Source organism: Nicotiana tabacum, chromosome 9 (assembly GCF_000715075.1).
Source record: "Nicotiana tabacum cultivar K326 chromosome 9, ASM71507v2, whole genome shotgun sequence".
NCBI lineage: Eukaryota > Viridiplantae > Streptophyta > Magnoliopsida > Solanales > Solanaceae > Nicotiana > Nicotiana tabacum.
The window spans coordinates 123,673,936-123,694,127 of NC_134088.1; positions in this window are offsets into that span (position 1 = coordinate 123,673,936).

Genomic DNA, 20,192 nt, shown 5'->3' on the forward strand with positions numbered 1-20,192 from the left:
CTGGAGAGAAAGTAATCTCACAACTTCCACCAACACAAGGATTTTCAACAAGTTATGCAAATACTTCAGTAGAAGCTAATCCTTTCAAATTAAAAAATAAAAATGAAACTATTACACGCAAAGATATTAAAAATACTTTTGAAAAAAATTATTATACAAACAAATATTTACAATGTCTTGGTGAATATTTAGTTAAAAAACCACCTTCATCATCTACTAGTTCTAAGCTTACAGAAACATCGACTTCTTTAATCCCTTTATTTAATGTCACGACCTAATTCTCCCTCCGTAAGATGTCGTGACGGCACCTTGTCTCTACGACTAGGTAAGCTTAATGAAGATGCGGAAATAACAAAAATAGAAACAAAACTTAACAACTAACTGTAACAGATAACTAAATAACTGATAACAATGTCGCTTGGTATTTACAACAACCAACACTCTAATAATACACAGTATTCCCAAAACTCGGAACATCATAAGTCACAAACTACAGGAGGAAAACTAGTATCTCTATACACTAGAGTCTAATAAATAAAATAAGGAAGGTAAATGGCATATGAGGGAATTGAGAGGGACTTCGAGGTCTACGGACGCGACAGAAATACCTTGAAGTCTCCGTACAACAGCAAACACTCTCAGCTAGTAGCGGGGCTTATAAGAAGTATCTGGATCTACACACAAAACATGTGCAGAAGAGTAGTATGAGTACACCACAACGGTACCCAGTAAGTTCCAAGCCTAACCTCGGTAGAGTAGTGACGAGGTCAGGTCCGGGCCCTACTGGTATATAATAATAAGACAGATGCTATAATAAACATGAACTAAAAACGGAGAAGACAACAATAAGTATTAACAAAGTAATAACAACACCGCACAATGATATAACAGTATGGGCGCTCCCGAGATACCGTCTCGTAGTCCCAAAAGTAAATATGCAGGGAGAACTCTCGAGGGATCGCCTCGTAGTCTCAAAAGTAAATGTGCAGGGATAACTCCCGAGGAACTGTCTCGTAGTCTCAAAAGTAAATGTAAAGGGAGAACTTCAGAGGAATCGCCTCGTACTTTCAAAAGTAAATGTGCAGGGAGAACTCCCGAGGAACCGCCTCATAGCTCAAAAGTAAATGTGCAAGGAGAACTCCCGAGAAACCACCTCGTAGTCTCAAAAGTAAATATGCATTACAGAGGGATCTCTCGAGTAAATGTCTCGTAGTCCCAAAGTAAATATGCAGTACAGGGGGATCTCCCGGGATACCGTCCCGGAGTCCCAAATTAAATATGCAACTCAAACAAATGAATATAATAGTTACAACAGGAAAACCTACAATTTAGTCTAAGTAGAAGTCCAGAAAGAAACAGGACTTACTAAACATGCTGCAAAAAGTTCAAATAGGCAATTAGGACACGTAGACATGCTATTCTAGGCTAACAAGATAACTACACATGCTAGTATACTCAGATAAGATGAAAACAGGCTATTACTCAATAAAAATTAAGTTTTTCCACAAATAGCCCGTGTACGCACTCGTCACCTCATGTTCACGGCGCTCACCTATCATAACAACACCAAATCCTAAGGGGATTACCCTCACACAAGGTTAGGCAAGCCACTTACCTCGAACCAAGCATAAATCAATCTATAACAATGCTTTTTCCACGCATATCTGACTCTGAATGGCCCAAATGTAACAAAAATCAATTACATACCATAAATACAACTATAAGAAATTAATCTAATTAATAAAATCAAGACTTTAACAAAAATTCTGAAATTCATCCTAAAACGTCGACCCGGGCCCACGTCTTGGAATCGGAAAAAAAATCAAAAAATTTGAAATCCCATTAACTCACGAGTCCAACCATACAAAATTTATCAAAATCTGACCTCAATGACCACTCAAAACCCAAAATCAAACTCTTCAAATCCCTAACCTGAAACTCCCAAATTTCACCTTAAGTACACACTAGCTAGGTGGAAAATAAATGGGGAAGCAAGATTATTGATCAAAAATAAGTACAAGGGATTTATCTAACGAAATCCCTCGAAAATGCTCTCAAGAAATCGCCAAACTCGTGCTCAAAATGTTTAAAATAAGCAAAAATCGCGAACCCTTGCATTTAAGTGTTCTATCCAGCATTTCCGCATCTGCAGACCCCTAGTCGCACCTGCAAAAACACCATCGCAGGTGCAGAAATGACTTAAAGAGGTTGTGTCCGTATCTGTGATCAAGGGGCCGCACCTGCGCGCCCGCTCCTGGGATATCTTCCGCTTCTGCGATCATCACGCTCCAGGCCCGGTCCGCTTCTGCTCTCCATGTTCCGCAGATGGGGGTCCGCTTTTGTAGGCTAATCTCGCACCTGCTCCCACAGACCAAGTTTGACCAAACCGCACATGTGATCCTCCTTTCGCACGTGCGAGCCCGCACCTGTGGTCACCTCACCGCAGGTGCGAAAACACCAGGAACCAGAAACTTCAGCAATTTGCATAAGTCAAAATTCAATCCATTAAGCATCTTAAACACACCCGACGCCCCCGGGACGTCAACCAAACATACCAACTAGTCCTATAACACCATACGAACTTAGTCAAGCCCTTAAATCACATCAAACAACCTAAAAACATGAATCACCCTCCAGTTCAAACTTAATGAACTTGAAACTTCCAATTTCTACAACCGATGCCAAAACCTATCAAACCACGTCCGATTGACCCCAAATTTTGTACACAAGTAATATTCAACATTATGGACCTACTCCAACTTCAGGAATTGGATTCCGACTCTGATATAAAAAATCCCACTACCGGTCAAAATCTTCAAAAATTCGACTTTCGCCATTTCAAGCCTAAATGAGCTACAGATCTCCAAAATACAATCCAGACATGCCCCTAAGTCCAAAATCACCCAACGGAGCTAACGGAACTGACGGAACTCTACTCCGAAATCAGCTTTACACAGTTCCGACTACGGTCAAAATCTTAAGGCTTAAGCTTTTATTTGGGGACTAAGTGTCCTAAAATACCCCAAAACCCAAAACAAAACCTCCCGGCAAGTCACATAAGAGAAAACAGATACGGGGAAAGCAGTAAATAGGGAATCAGGGCTATAACTCTCAAAATGACCGGCTGCATCGTTACATCCTCCCCCTCTTAAAATAATCGTTCGTCCTCGAACGAGTATAGAGACATACCTAATGTGTTGAAAAGATGAGGATAACGGCTGCGCATATCCTGCTCGGTCTCCCAAGTCGCCTCCTCGATCAGCTGACCCCTCCATTGAACATTCACGGAAGCAATGTTCTTTAACCTCAGCTTTCAAACCTGCCTGTCCAAAATAGCCACTGGCTCCTCAACATAAGATAGATCTTTGTCCAACTGGACTGAGCTGAAATCCAACACATGAGCCGGATCGCCGTGATGCTTCTGGAGCATAGAAACATAGAATATTGGATGGACTCTTGCTAAACTGGGAGGTAAGGCAAGCTCATAAGCAACCTCCCCAACTCGCTGAAACACCTCAAATGGGTTGATAAACCTTGGGGTCAGCTTTCCCTTCTTCCCGAACCTCATAACGCCCTTCATAGGCGAAACCTAGAGTAAGACCCGCTCTCCAATCATGAATGCAATATCGTGAACCTTCCGGTCCGCATAACATTTCTGTCTGGACTGGGCTGTGCAAAGTCGATCCTAAATTACCTTCACCTTATCCAGGGCATCCTGAACCAAGTCTGTACCCAATAATATAGCCTCGCCCGGCTCGAACCAACCCACTAGAGACCGACAACGCCTACCATACAAAGCCTCATACGGTGCCATCTGAATGCTCGACTGATAATTGTTGTTGTAGGCAAACTCCACAAGTGGCAAGAACTGATCCCAAGCACCCCAAAAACTATCACACAAGCATTGAGCATATCCTCCAGTATCTGAATATTGCGCTCGGACTATCCGTCCATCTGAGGGTGAAATGTTGTGCTCAACTCATCCCAAGTACCAAACTTCTGCTGCACAGCCCTCCAGAACCATGATGTAAATTGCGTACCCCGGTCATAGATGATGGATACCGGTACGCCATGAAGCCTGACAATCTCGCGGATATAAATTCGAGCCAACTGCTCGAAAGAATAGGTAGTCATCACATGAATGAAATGAGCTGACTTGTTAGCCTATCCACAATCACCCAATCTGCGTCAAACTTTTGCAGAGGCCGTGGGAGCCCAACAACGAAATCCACAATGATCCGCTCCCATTTCCACTCCGCAATCTCTATCTTCTAAAGCAATCCACATGGTCGTTGATGCTCATACTTAACCTGCTGGCAATTTAGACACTGAGCCACAAACTCCATTATGTCCTTCTTCATCCTCCTCCATCAGTAATGCTGCCTCAAGTCCTGATACATCTTCGCAGCACCCAGATGAATGGAGTACCGCGAACTGTGAGCCTCTTGGAGAATAAATTCACGCAAACCATCCATATTAGGCACACATAGTCTGTCGTGCATCCTAAATACTCTATCATCCCCAATAGTGACCTCCTTAGCATCACCGTGCTGGACTGTGTCCAAGAGACCACACAAGCCAATACTCGACTCGGCTCAAAAATATCCAATCTCACAAACTGGCCAGCTAAGGCCTGAACATCCAACGCCATGGGCCTCTCTGCTGCTGGTAGATATGCTAAGCTCCTCAAACTCTCTGCCTGGTAACTCAAAGCATCAACCACTACATTGGCCTTCCTAGGGTGGTACAAAATGGTGATATCATAATCCTTAAGAAGCTCTAACCACCTCCTCTGACGTAAATTAAGATCCTTCTGCTTGAACAGATGCTGCAAACTCCAGTTATAGATGTAGATCTCACAAGGAACACCATATAAATAGTGCCGCCAAATCTTCAAGGCATGAACAATAGCTGCTAACTGAAGGTCATGGATAGGATAGTTCTTTTCATGTACCTTCAACTATTTGTACGCGTAAGCAATTACCCTACCATCCTGCATCAACACCGCACCGAGACCAATCCGCGATGCATCACAATATACAATATAAGACCCCAAACCTGTAGGCAATACCAATACTGGGCTGTAGTCAAGGCTGTCTTGAGCTTTTGAAAGCTCTCCTCACAATCTTCTGTCCACCTGAACGGAGCACCCTTCTAGGTCAGCCTGGTCATAAATGCTGCAATAGATGAGAATCCATCTACAAAATGATAGTAATACCCCGCCAATCCTAGAAAACTCCGGATCTCCGTAGCTGATGACGGTCTAGGACAACTCTGCACTGCTTCCACCTTCTTCGGATCCACCTGGATCCCATCACTCGATACTATATGACCCAAGAATTCCACTGAGTCTAGCCAAAACTCAAACTTTGAGAATTTTGCATATAACTTCTTTTCTCTCAGGGTCTGAAGCACTGTCATCATATGTTGCTCATGATCCTCCAAAGTCCGGGAGTACACCAGAATGTCGTCAATAAATACAATGACAAATGAGTCAAGTTAGGGCCGGAACACATTGTGCATTAAGTGCATAAAAGTTACTGGGGCATTGGTAATCCCACAAGACATCACAAGGAACTCGTAGTGACCATACCGAGTCCTGAAAGCAGTCTTCGGGATATTTGGCTCCTGAATCTTCAACTGATGATAGAATGAACGTAAGTCAATTTTGGAAAACACCCTAGCACCATGTAACTGATCAAATAGGTCACCAATACGAAGCAAATGATACTTGTTCTTCATTGTGACCTTGTTCAACTGGCGGTAATCAATACACATCCGCATATAGCCATCTTTCTTCTTCACAAATAAGACAGGAGCACCCCAAAGTGATACACTGGCCGAATGAAGCCCTTATCAAGAAATTCATGTAATTGTTCCTTCAACTCCTTTATCTCAGGAAGAGCCATACGATACAGAGGAATAAAGATGGGCTGAGTGCCCGGCAACAAATCAATATCTCTGTCGGGTGGCATGCCTAGAAGATCAGTTGGAAACATATCTGGAAAGTCCCTCACTACTGGAACTAACTCAATTGTAGGTGTATCAATACTGACATCTCTCACATAAGCTAGATACGCGTCACACCCATTTTCAACCATTCGTTGAGCTTTAAGAAATGAAATAACTCTGCTGGGGGTATACTCTAAGGCACCTCTCCACTCTAATCATGTTAATCCTGGCATAGACAGTGTCACGGTCTTAGCATGACAATCAAGAGTAGCATAATGGGGCGACAACCAGTCCATGCCCAAAATAATATCAAAGTCTACCATGCAAAGCAATAACAAATCGGCTCTGGTCTCAAAACCACTAAGGGCAATCAAACACGACCGATACACGCGGTCCACAACAAGAGAATCTACCACAGGAGTAGACACATAAACAAGGGAACTCAAAGAATCCCTAGATACGCCCAAATACGGGGTAAAATAAGAGGACACATGGGAATATGTAGAACCTGGGTCAAATAATACCGACGCGTCTCTATGACAGACCGGGACAATATATGTAATGACAGAGTCGGAAGCAACTACCTTTGTACGAGCAGGAAGAGCATAATATCTGACCTGGCCTCCCCCTCTAAGGCAACCTCGACCTCCCCAATCTCCACCTCGAGCTGGCTGAGCAGGTGGGGTGGTAGCTGGTGCTGGAATCATAGCCTGAGGACCCGGTGGAGCACGGTGTGCCTGAGAAGTCTGTGGAGGTGCACCCCTCCTAAATCTGGGGCAATCCCTCACCATATAGAGGGTGTCTCTACACTCAAAACAAGCTCCCGGAGAGCGTGGCTGATGTGACTGACTCGGGCTAGGTCTGCTGGACTGACCGCTAAAAGCACCCCGTGCAGGAGGTGCACTAGATACTGGTGGTGCATAATAAGGCTCCTGGAGCCTAAAAAGGACTAGAATACCACTGGCGGCTGGAAGCGCGGAATGAACGGGGCGACTCATATAACCCCTACCATGGCGAGCTGCTGGGGCACGAGTACCAGAATAAGAACCAGTCTCTTGAGACCTCTTGGCCTCTCTCTCATCTCTATCCCAGGTAAGCATTCCCTCCAATCTCCTCGCGATACTCACAACTTGTTGATAAGCAATATCCATATCCAACTCCCTAGCCATACTGATCCGGATACTGGGGTGGAGTCCCTCAATAAACCTATGAACCCTCTCTCGAACTGTGGCAACCAAGGCCGGTGCATGTCGGACCAAATCACTGAAATGAACTGATACTCTGACATAGTCATAGCACCCTGGCGTAACTGCTCAAACTCCACGCGCCATGAGTCCCTGAGGCTCTGAGGGACATACTCTCTCAAAAACATGTCCGAGAACTGAGTCCATGTAAGTGAAGCTGCCTCAGCCAGACTATCCAACTCATAAGCACGCCACCACTTATAGGATGCTCCTCTAATATGGAAGGTGGTAAAAGAAACCCCACTCGTCTCTACTACACCCATAGTACGGAGGATACGATGACACTCCTCCAGAAGACCCTAAGCATCATCTGTAGCCAAACCGCTGAAGGTAGTTGGGTGGTACTTCTTGTACCTCTCAAGTCTGAGCTGCTTAGCCTCAAAAGCGGATGTCCTAGTCTCGTACTGAACCGGAGCTACCAGCTACATTGATATAATCTCTGGAACCCGGTCGGCTTGAACTCATTGCTCTGGAATATCGGGAATGGGAGTATGTGCTCCTCCCCCGGCCTGAGATGTGGCAGGAGCAAGTGAAATCAATCTAGCCTGAGCTAAGGTACTGAACATGCTCAGAAACTGGGCTAGAGTCTCCTGGAGAGTTGGTGCAGCAACAGGTATCTCAGGTGTCTGCCCTCCAACTGGAGATACCAGGGGCTTCTCTGTAGCAGCTCGTGCGGGTGCTCTTGATGCACCGCGTGGACGTCCTTGGCCACTACCCCAGCCCCGGCCTCTCGCGGCTCTAGCAGGGGGTGAGAGTGCCTGGTCATCAGATCCGTCCGTACGTGTCCTCAACATCTGTGAGAGAATAGAATACATAAGTTTAGAATTTCGAAACCAACAATTTCGCACAAGAAGGAATCAAAGAAGTGAAATTTTCCTACAGTTCCATGGCCTCCCGAAGATAAATACAGACGTCTCTGTACCGATACATGAGACTATACTAAACTTTCTTGTGACTCACGACACTTATGAACCTAGAGCTCTAATATAAACTTGTCACGACCCAATTCTCCCTCCATAAGATTTCATGACGGCACCTAGTCTCTACGCCTAGGTAAGCCTAACAAAGATGCGGAAATAACAAAAATGGAAACAAAACTTAACAACTAACTGTAACAGATAACTAAATAACTGATAACAATGTCGCTTGGCATTTACAACAACCAACACTCTAATAATACACAGTATTCCCAAAACTAGGAACATCATAAGTCACAAGCTACAGGAGGAAAACTAGTATCTCTATGCACCAGAGTCTAATAAAAAACATAAGGAAGGTAAATGACATAGGATGGAATGGAGGGGGACTTCGAGGTCTGCGGACGCGGCAAATATACCTTGAAGTCTCCGTAGAGCAGCAAACACTCTCAGCTAGTAGCGGGGCTTATAGGAAGTACCTGGATCTGCACACAAAACATGTGCAGAAGAGTAGCATGAGTACACCACAACGGTAACCAGTAAGAGTCAAGCCTAACCTCGGTAGAGTAGTGACGAGGTCAGGTCCGGGACCTACTGGTATATAATAATAAGACAGATGATATAATAAACATGAAATAAAAACGGAGAAGACAACAATAAGTATTCACAAAGCAATAACAACATCGCACAATGATATAACAACATAGGCACTCCCGAGATACCATATCGTACTCTGAAAAGTAAATATGCAGGGAGAAATCCTGAGGGACCACCTCGTAGTCTCAAAAGTAAATGTGAAGGGAGAACTCCCGAGGAACCGCCTCGTAGTCTCAAAAGTAAATGTGGAGGGAGAACTCCCGAGAAACCGCCTCGTAGTCTCAAAAGTAAATGTGCAGGGAGAACTCCCGAGGAACCGCCTCGTAGTCTCAAAGTAAATATGCAGTACAGGGGGATCTCCCGAGTAAACGCTTTGTAGTCCCAAAGTAAATATGTAGTACAGGGGAATCTCCTGAGTAAACGCCTCGTAGTCCCAAAGTAAATACGCAATACAAGGGGATCTTTGGGGATACCATTTCGTAGTCCCAAAATAAATACGCAACTCAAACAAATGAATATAATAGTTACAACAAGAAAACCTAAAATTTAGGGTAAGTACAAATCAAGAAAGAAACAGGACTTACTAAACATGATGCAAAGAGTTCAAATAGGCAATTAGGACACGTAGACATGCTATTCTAGGCTAACAGGATAACTACACATGCTAGTATACTCAGATAAGATGAAAGCAAGCTATTACTCAATAAAAATCAGGTTTTTTCTACAAATAGCCTCGTCACCTCGCGTACACGGCACTCACCTATCATAACAATACCAAATCCTAAGGGGATTTTCCCCACACAAGGTTAGGCAAGCCACTTACCTCGAACCAAGCTCAAATCAATCTGTAACAATGCTTTTTCCACGAATATCCGACTCTGATTTGCCCAAATCTAGCCAAAATCAATTATATACCATAAATATAACTATAAGAAATTAATCTAAGCAATGAAATCAAGACTTTAACAAAAAATCCGAAATTCATCCTAAAAGGTCGACCCGAGCCCACGTCTCAGAATCAGGTAAAAATCTCAAAATCCTAAAGCACATTCACTCACGAGTCCAACCATACTAAATTTATCAAAATCCAACCTCGAATGACCACTAAAAACCCAAAATCAAACTCTTCAAATCCCTAGCCTCAAACTCTCATATTCCACCTTAAATACACACTAGCTAGGTGAAAAATAAATTGGGAAGTAAGATTATTGGTCAAAAATAAGTATAAGGGACTTACCTCACGAAATCCCTCGAAAATGCTCTCAAGAAATCGCCAAACCCGAGCTCAAAATGTTTAAAATGAGCAAATATCGCGAACCCTTGCATTTAAGTGTTCTGTCCAGCATTTTCGCATCTGCGGAAAAACCATCGCATATGCAGGAATAACTTAAGAAGGTTGTGTCCACATCTGCGAGCAAGGGTCCTCACATGCGCACCCGCTCCTGCGGATATCTTCCGCTTCTGCGATCATCACGCTCTAGGCCCCGTCCGTTTTTTCGCTCCATCTTTCACAGATGCGGGTTCGCTTTTGCGGGCCAATCTCGCACCTCCTCCCACAGACCAAGCTTGACCAAACCTCACCCGTGCTCCTCCTTCCGCACGTGCGAGCCCGCACATGTGGTTACCCCACCGCAAGTGCCAAAACTCTAGGAACCCGACGCCCCCGGGACCTCAACCAAACATACCAACAAGTTCTATAACATCATATGAACTTAGTCGAGCCCTTAAATCAAATCAAACAACGTTAAAAACACGAATCACCCTCTGATTCAAACTTAATGAACTTGAAACTTTCAATTTCAACAACCGATGCCGAAATTTATCAAACCACTTCCGATTGACCCCAAATTCTATACACATGTCATATTAAACATTACGGACCTACTGCAACTTTCGGAATCGGATTCCAACACTGATATCAAAAAGTCCACTATCGGTCAAAATCTCTAAAAATTCGACTTTTGCCATTTGAAGCCTAAATGAGCTACAGATCTCCAAAACACAATTCGGACACGCCCCTAAGTCCAAAGTCACCCAACAAAGCTAACGAAACCGATGGAACTCTATTCCTATGTCGTCTTCACACAGTTCTGACTACGGTCAAAAGCTTAAGGTTTAAGCTTCCATTTAGGGACTAAGTGTCCCAAAACCCTCCAAAAATCAAAACAAAACCTCCCGGGAAGTCACATAAGTTGAAACAGATACGGGAAAAGAGGTAAATAGGGGATCGGGACTATAACTCTCAAAACGACCGGTCGGATTATTACATTTAAACCTTATGAGATCCCTAGAACATTTTCTATGGAACTTCGGATTCACCAAGCTAAAGACTATCCTCAGCTCTCTAACCTTCAACGTAGGATCCTAGAGATTTAATGTTCGTCTAAAAAATCATCATCATCAGAAGAAGAAGAAGAAGAAGACCATGATTTAATGTTCTGAGAACTCAGCGTGACAACATAATGACATCACAGTTGACATCATCCATGACATTAGCTAGCACTTACTCCTAATGATATCATGGATGACATTAGAAAATAATATGTAATTTTTTGTTTTTGGCTATAAATAGTCCCCCCATATCACTTGTAAAAGGCATACCTTACACTACCATTTGAGAAAGAATTCTCTCCCTCAATCTAGAATTGGTTAGAGCTCTCTATCTCTAAGTATGTTATAAGTTTTTAACTTGTATTATCATTTTTTGCATTTTCAATAACAATCAAGTTTTTATTTACTTTACTCTTGCTCACTTACTCCATTTATATTACTCTGCATTATGGTCGGTTATACCACCTAATTTACTTTATCGCATTTTATTTACATGACTGGCTCTGCCCCATAAATTTATTTATTTGCACTCTAATTTTCTTTATTCTGCAGGTTTAATTATCTTATTGTTACTTGCTTCTTGTCCTTACATTTATTTATTTTTTGCCTAATATTTTAGGGGCTTCGGTATATATATATATATATATATATATATATATATATATATATATATATATATATATATATATATATATATATATATATATATATATATATATATATATATATATATATATATATATATATATATATATATATATATATATATATAGAAGCGGTTAAAATATACATTTCGCTTTGGATTTGAAATTCAGAAGCCCAAACATGTTTAACATCTCATAATCTGCTTTGATTTTCTTCAAACGTCTTTTCAAACTGTAATTTTGAGTTATCCATTGCTAGTAACGTTGTAAATAATGTCCAATCTTCACTAACTTTGAGCACTAGAACCTACACTCTTAGCTTCACCCTCGAGCAACCTTTGAAAGCTTCAGCATCCTATGTTCACAATTTATTTTCTAATAACGTGGTGTTTGACTTGTATGCACCTCGATTATTTCTTTTCGTTCACCAAAATATCACCTAACATGTTTGTTTTTGCTACGATTTGTGTATAGGACCAAAATTTGCCCTATAATATTTAGGGTAATACGTCATTAAGGAAAGAATTAGTTGAGGTCGGCCAGGGGATAGCGAGGTTCGTGGTAAAGAAGGCAGTGATGGCCGAGGTCAAGCATCGTTACCAGTATAGGAACGACTAGTTTTCGAAATAAGATATTTTGGGCTTGGTAGGGATATGTGTCAAATATATAAGGGAAAAGGAAAAGGAATAGGGGTATGTAATATTCATTTGATAAGAACACTTTTGAGAAGAAGATTCTCTCTCTGATAAAAATACAAATATTACCTTTTATCAAGATATTTGCTCATACTATTCCACACTTTTCCACCAGATCCGAGGATTGACCAAGCAAATCTTATATCTATATATCATTCATCACTGTCAGGAGGAACATTCGTCCAATCCATCCATTATTGGGTGAATCCTTCCGCCTATTTACTTAAATGTCATTTATTGTTATTTATTGCTTGCTACACCTCCATTATTGCTTATATTTTAAGAATATTTTGTATTTATTGCTATCAACCCTTTATAGGATCTGTCCCCATCTACCGTACGTTTTCAAGATTTGCACCTAGAGTTATTATCTTTAACTAGATTTAACCCATTATTACATAAATTTAATAGTTTAGCCAAAAGTTATACTTTTTGGTCAAATAATTTGGCGCCGTCTGTGGGGATTTTCTAGTTAAGTCTTTTAGTTTCTTCTAGATCTACAATCGACACTGGTCACTAACATTAAAAAAACAAGAACCTTTTTCCCTTTGCATACATACATCTAATATGGCAGGTAACAGAGAATAAAGAACGAGAATAATGAGTGACCTCCCAACCAACCTCATGAACATCATCCATGAAAGCTATGAAGTAGTTGATGAGGACACGATGCCCAATGCCTCTCCTAGGCGAGGTGGATCACCCCTTCCCCACTGCAGCATCACAAAATCTCTTGGTAAGGCAACCTCCACATCCATGGTAGATGAGGAATCACCAGCAGTAAAGAAGCTCCTTGAAGCCTGGCTAACTGATACACTGACCAGCGTCCTCCATAAGCCCGTTCGGGATGCGGCCGCAGAAAATGCGAGAACCTATGTTATGCCACTAGTGGACGAGCAACATGATCAACCTCTTTCCCTTCCCATGATGAGAAGTATTACTCATAATATTGTTAACAATGCTGGTGACGACGCTCTCACGGCCATCCTGAAAAGGATGGAGAAAATGGAAAACGAGAACAAGGCACTTCGGGACCAAATGAGAGAACACCAAGAAAGGGTCGATAAAATATCGGGCATTCCTAAGCTATTGTCGAAGAGAGATGTCGGTCGGTTCGTCGAGCACTTGTACAGTGATAGTGCTGCCCCACATGCCATACTAAAGACCTTCAGAATGCCGCCCTATCTGAAAATATACGATGGGACAACAGACACTAAGGGTCATGTGACCCACAACGTCACCTCCGTGAAAGGCAATGACCTCGCCAAGGAACAAGTATCCTCCATTCTACTAAAGAAATTCGGAGAAACCCTCACAGGAGGCGCATTAACCTGGTATTCGCAATTCCCATCATGTTCTATCGAAACCTTTGAGGAAATGGCTGATAAGTTCGTAACAGCCCATGCTGGGGCCAAAAAGGCTGAGGCTAGAGCAAATGACATCTTTTTTATTAAACAATCCCCGGGAGAGGGGTTGAGGAATTTTCTCGCCCGTTTTAACCGAGTAAGGATGACCTTGCCAAATGTATCGGAAGTAATGGCAGTATCAGCTTTTCAAAATGGGCTGAGCAGAATTAGTTCAAGGACGACAAGAAAATTATTAAGTCGAATTATGAAGTATCACCCCACGACTTGGGACGAAATACATAACGTATATTGTGCCGAAGTCCGAGCAGACGAAGACGACCTCAATGGGTCGACCCATTGACTGACCACGGTGTAAGCAGAATCCAAAAAAGATCGAAGAAATGATATCAGAAGAGATCTCATGGCCTCGCGACCAAACTGGGAACGACATCTCCAATATATGAGAACCACCGTTGCGTCATCATCCCGCCATGAAAAAGGCCCACCCTGATCAAGAATAGGGACTCACCGGAATGAGAGAGGTATGTCCCCTTTGCTATCTGCTCATAATTTTTGCGCGTCACCTACAGAGATAGTCTACGCCTTGGAGAAGCTCGGATCAAAGGTGAAGTGGACATAAAAGATGAGGTCAGACCCGAATACCAGAAAATCAGATGCCCTCTGCGAGTTCTATCAAGAGCGAGGACACAAAATTGATAATTGCATCGCCCTAAGACAGAAGGTCGTAAACATGTTGCGACAGGGACACCTCAAAAAATTGTTGAGCGGTCAATGAAGGACCAACTTTGCCAGGGGACGTGAACAACATCAAGGGCCGCCAAAATTGCCCTCGCCAGCCCGCACCATCCACATGATCATCGGTGGCGGGGACGACACTTCCATCAACAGATTGAAGTTCACCACAACCCACAAGCTCAAACGGTCGATCACCCATGAACGGTATGATGAACTCGAAGAAAGTATCATCTTCGATAAGTCAGATACCAACGGTATGGCTTTCCCTCACTATGATGCTCTCGTTATTACTTTTATGAATTTTAGATACCGACGTAAGACGGATTATGGTAGACGATGGGAGTGGCGCATGTATTATCCATCCTCGAGTACCCGCACAAATGAAACTCGAGGAAAAGATAGTTCTACGCTGCATCACACTAACATGATTTAACAATGCAGTTGAGCGAACATATGGCGAGATCACACTCCCCGTCTTGGCGGGTGGCGTCACTCTGGAGACCGCATTCCACATCATAGACCAGGACACGACATACAACACCATAATAGGACGACCATGGATACACACCATAAGAGCTATCCCCTCAAGCTTATACCAAGTCATCAAATTTCCAACTCCATAGGAAATATTTATTATTCGAGGGGAGCAACGCACAAACCAGGAATGCTACCATATCGCCCTAGATTGTACTGCCACCTAACAAACAAAGGATAAAGAAAAGGAGGCATAACAATCAACAGGGTCAAGGTCGGTATGCAATGACAGCGAGGACGTCATCAGAGAACCCCATATGGTCAAGGCTGCAGGATCGACCATAGAGGACCTCGACCCCATTCAATTAGACAGCAACGACCACAAAAAAAAGGTTACATCAGCTGCAAACTTCAGGAACCGGGTAAGTTTCATGAATTTTAAACTACTAACATGGACTTGTTTGCTTTTAGCCATGCAGATATTCCATGTATCCCAAAGGAGATCGCCACGCACAAATTAAACGTCGATCCACTCTACCCACCCCCACCCCCGGTGAGGCAGGTGAGGCGTAAGTTCAACACCGCAATTAATGATGCGGTACACGAAGAAGTGGAAAAATTTGGAAAATGACTCCGTCAGGGAGTCGAAGTACCCCCAATGGGTCGCCAACGTAGTCGTGGTAAAAAAGAAGAATGGCAAGTGGCGGATGTGCGTAGATTTAACTGACCTAAACAAAGCTTGCCCCAAGGATTCATTTCCACTACCTCATATCAACAAACTCAGCGACGCAACAGTCGGGCACGAGCTACTAAGTTTCTTGGATGCTTACACATGCTATAATCAGATGCTCATGGAGGAAGAGGACCAGGAAAAGACCACCTTCATCACCCACCAGGGGACGTACTGCTACATGGTCATGCCCTTCAGGCTGGAAAATGCGGGGGCAACTTACCAAAGATTGGTGACGAAGATGTTCAAAGACTAACTTGGTAAAACGATGGAAGTTTACATCGATAACATGCTGGTCAAATACAAAAGGAAAGAAGATAACATCGACCACTTGAGAGAATCCTTCGGCACACTCAGGCAATACGACATGAAACTGAACCCTAAAAAATATGCATTCGGTGTGGCCTAAGAAACATTCTTGGGTTTACTAGTGTCACAACGAGGTATCAAGGTCAATCCCGATCATATCAAGGCCATCGAAGGGATACCAGAGCACTTGACCACCAAAAACCAAGTTCAAAGACTGACCGACCATATCGCCGCCCTTTCGAGGTTCATTTCACGATCCTCTAATAGGTGCCATAAGTTCTTTGGCATACTCAAAAAGGAGAACGACCTTCAATGGAATCCTGAGTGCGTCCAAGCCCTAAAGGAGTTAAAGGTGTACTTGTCCTCGCCATCGCTGCTTTCAAAACCAGAACCGGGGCAACCCCTCCTCGTCTATCCCGTCGTGTCCGAAGTAGCTGTGAGCACAGTCCTAGTCCAGGAAAATAAGGGTACGCAATCTCCCATCTATTACATTAGCAAAACACTAGTCGACGTCGAGACAAGATACCCCCATCTCGAAAAATGGCTCTGGCACTAGTCGTGGCTTCACGAAAGCTAACACCATACTTCCAATGCCACCCCATCTCGGTCGTCACGACTTTCCCCTTAAGAAGCATTTTGCATAAACCCAGGCTATCAGGTAGGTTGGCCAAATGGGCCATCGAACTGAGCGAGCATGATATTACATATCGACCGCGAACGACAATAAAGTCACACGTCCTCCCAGACTTCGTCGCCGACTTCAGTGAAAAATTAATGCCCGAAGTTGAAAAAGAAGTCGCCCACGCTTCCCCCCAAACACAAGACCTCTGGGTCTTGTACACCGATGGCGCGTCTAACGCGTCAGGATATGGGCTGGGACTCGTACTCGAAGTCCCAATAGGCGAAGTGATTCGCCAGTCTATAAGATGCCCGGACATGACTAACAACGAGGCCGAGTATGAGGCCGTAATTGCAAGAATAAGACTAGCACTCAAATACGGGGCGAAGCGGCTAAGGCTGCGCTGTGATTCTCAACTCGTGTTTAACCAAGTCAAAGAGACTTTCCAAATAAAGGAGCAAAAGTTACAAAAGTACCAGACCGAAATCTGTAAGCTACTACTTGAATTCAATGAATGTCAACTCGACCAGATCCCCCGAGCACAGAACATCGAGGCAGACGACCTCGCCAAATTAGTCGCAGCCACCAAAAACATTACAACGGGTGAAAGAAATATGGTCTAACTCCTCAACTCATCGATAGATCAAATCGAGGTAAGAACCATAAACCTGACTTGGGACTGGCGCAACCGTATTATTACATATTTGTAGGAAGGTGTACTCTCCAACGATAAAAAAGAGGCTATGAAGCTGCGAATGCAAGCAGCCAAATATAACATCATTCACAACGACCTGTACAAGAGAACATATGGCGGCCCTCTAGTGAAATGCTTAGGCCCAAATCAAACGTGGCGCGTCCTTGAAGAAGTACACGAAGGCCACTGTGGATCTCACTCCAGCAATCGAGCTTTAGTTAGATGCCTCATATGGGCAGGGTATTACTGGCCCACCATGAAAAAGAAGGCTGCGAATTTCGTGAAAAAAAGCGAGCAATGCCAGAAGTACGCCCCAATGATCCACCAAGCAGGAGAACACCTACACTCAGTGACTTCCCCTTGGCCGTTCATCAAATGGGGAATGGACATCGTGGGCCCCCTCCCGGCAGGACGAGGTAACATACGATTTCTCTTGGTTTAAACTGACTATTTCTCTAAATGGGTGGAAGCAAGAGCCTTCGCCCAAATACGCAAATAGGAAGTGATCGCCTTCATATGGAAAAACATCATATGTTGTTTCGCTCTCCCCAAAGAAATCAGTTGCGACAACGGGCACCAATTTGAAGGAAAGAAGGTCGTCGACCTTTTTGAAAAATGGCACATTAAAAGAATAGTCTTAACGCCTTACCACCCCGCGGGAAATACTGTACATCATTAAGAAGAAACTCGAAGACGCCAAGGGACTGTGGCCGAAAATATTACCACAAGTACTCTAGGCCTACCGAACAATGCCAAAGATGAGTACAGGAGAAACGCCATACTCGTTAGTCTATGGGACTGATGCAGTAATATCGGTCGAGGTCGGGGAGCCCATCCTAAAATACTCCAGCTAAAGTGGACCCCAGAACGATGACAGTAGAATGCAGGAACTCGACGAAGTCAAGGAACAGAGAGATATAGCCTACGTGAGAATGGTCGCCCAAAAACAACAAGCATAACTCTATTATAACCAAAAAGGCAAAGATCATGCCACTCAAAGTCGGGGACTACGTGATTAAAGTTAAAACACAAGCAAGCAAAGACCCGCGAGAAGGTAAACTAGGAAAAAACTGGTACAACCCCTACAAAATCACGGCAACAACAAACAAAGGGTCATTCATACTAGAAACAATGGAAGGAAAGCGACAACCAAACAACTGGAATATTACACACCTCAAGCACTTCAACTTTTACAGGATGGTGTCCCAAATTCGTACTCTTTTTCCCTTACTCGAATTTTGTCCCAATTGGGTTTTCTTGAGGAGGTTTTTAACGAGGCAATGACGGGGATACTTCAGGATTGAAGTGCGCACAGACGAAGGCACCGGACGACTAGTTCATTGCTCGACCTATCAATACTTTTCCAGTTCAACCAATGAAGGAACTAGATAGACTAGGACTGGGACTGAAATGCAAGCCAACACGCGGAAAATATGTAAATCTCTCCAAGTATATGAATAAAGCACAAATGCATGAAGTTTATTTCTGTTATCCCCAAGCACATGCTACATTTGGCCTTGTTTGAATTAACACCTATATCGTCCCCCGGTCATAACCAAGCGCAGGTTACATTCGACTTTGTTCGAATTAACGCCTATATCGGCCCTCGTCCATAACCAAGCGCAGGTTACATTAGACCTCGTTTTAATTAACGCCTATATCGTCCCTCAGCCATAACTAAGCGCAAGTTACATTTGACCTCTTTCGAATTAATGCCTATATCGGCCCCCGGCCATAACTGAGCGCAGGTTACATTCGACCTCGTTCGAATTAATGCTTATATCAGCCCTCGTCCATAACTAAGCGCAGGTTACATTCGACCTCGTTCGAATTAACGCCCAAATCAGCCCTCAATCATAACTAAGCGTAGGTTACATTCGACCTCGTTCGAGTCAACACCTAAGCAACCCTCGACCATAAACAAACATACGATATGTTCGACCTCATTCGAACTAACGTCCACTGGCCCCCGACCATGATCAAACCTAAGTTTGTTTCGACCTCGTTCGACCCCACACAATCTAGATTATTACGACCAAAGAAAACCAAGGCAACCAAGAAACAAAATTAGAAAGCATACAAACCCAAAAAAAAGTCTTGAGAAGACGCCCACAAAAAAATGCACAAGTCTATGGCAACACAAAAGAAGAAAAAGAAAAGCTGTTAATCGATGCCTGGCCCAGCCGCACCATCGGCCTGGTCGCCTAGACCATTATCGTCCACCCCTTCACCATCGCCATCAGGATACTCATCTTCATACCAGGCGTCATCTTCAATCTGGTCCATGCTTGCATCCTCCTCGCCATCCCCGGCCTTCAGTGTAGCCGGATCGTAGCCACATGCAACCCAAGTTTCACGTGCCTTAACACGAGCATCCTCGAGGACGGCTTCCGAAACTGTTCCCGCCTTCATCAAATCTCTGAATATATCCAGCTGGGCCTCGGCATGAATCCACTCTTCGTATAAATCTCGAGGGACATTAGGAAAGTTAGAAACATAGGAAGAGGATGGTCAAGCCAACAATTGTGCCTTCTCGGCCTCTAGAACGGAAACTCGATCACAAAGGACAAAAACCTCTTTCTCTAGTTCTCCGATCTGTTCATCAAGCCGCTCTTCTTTGATTCTGGTCGTCTCCAATGCATTCTCTTGCTTGGAACAGAGAACACGAATTACGATCTCCAAGGCCTCCCCCTTCTTCGTAGCCCTCGACCAAGATGACTCCACCTTTTCGAGATTAGCTGCTTTCTCAGCGACCTCACCACTTAAAGCTCCCGCTTTGAACTCCTACTCCTCAAGCTCGGCGCGCAACGAGACCACCTGGGCCTGAAGATCACCACACTGGGCTTAAACCCCTCTACTAACCTCCAACTCCTACTCTTTGTCC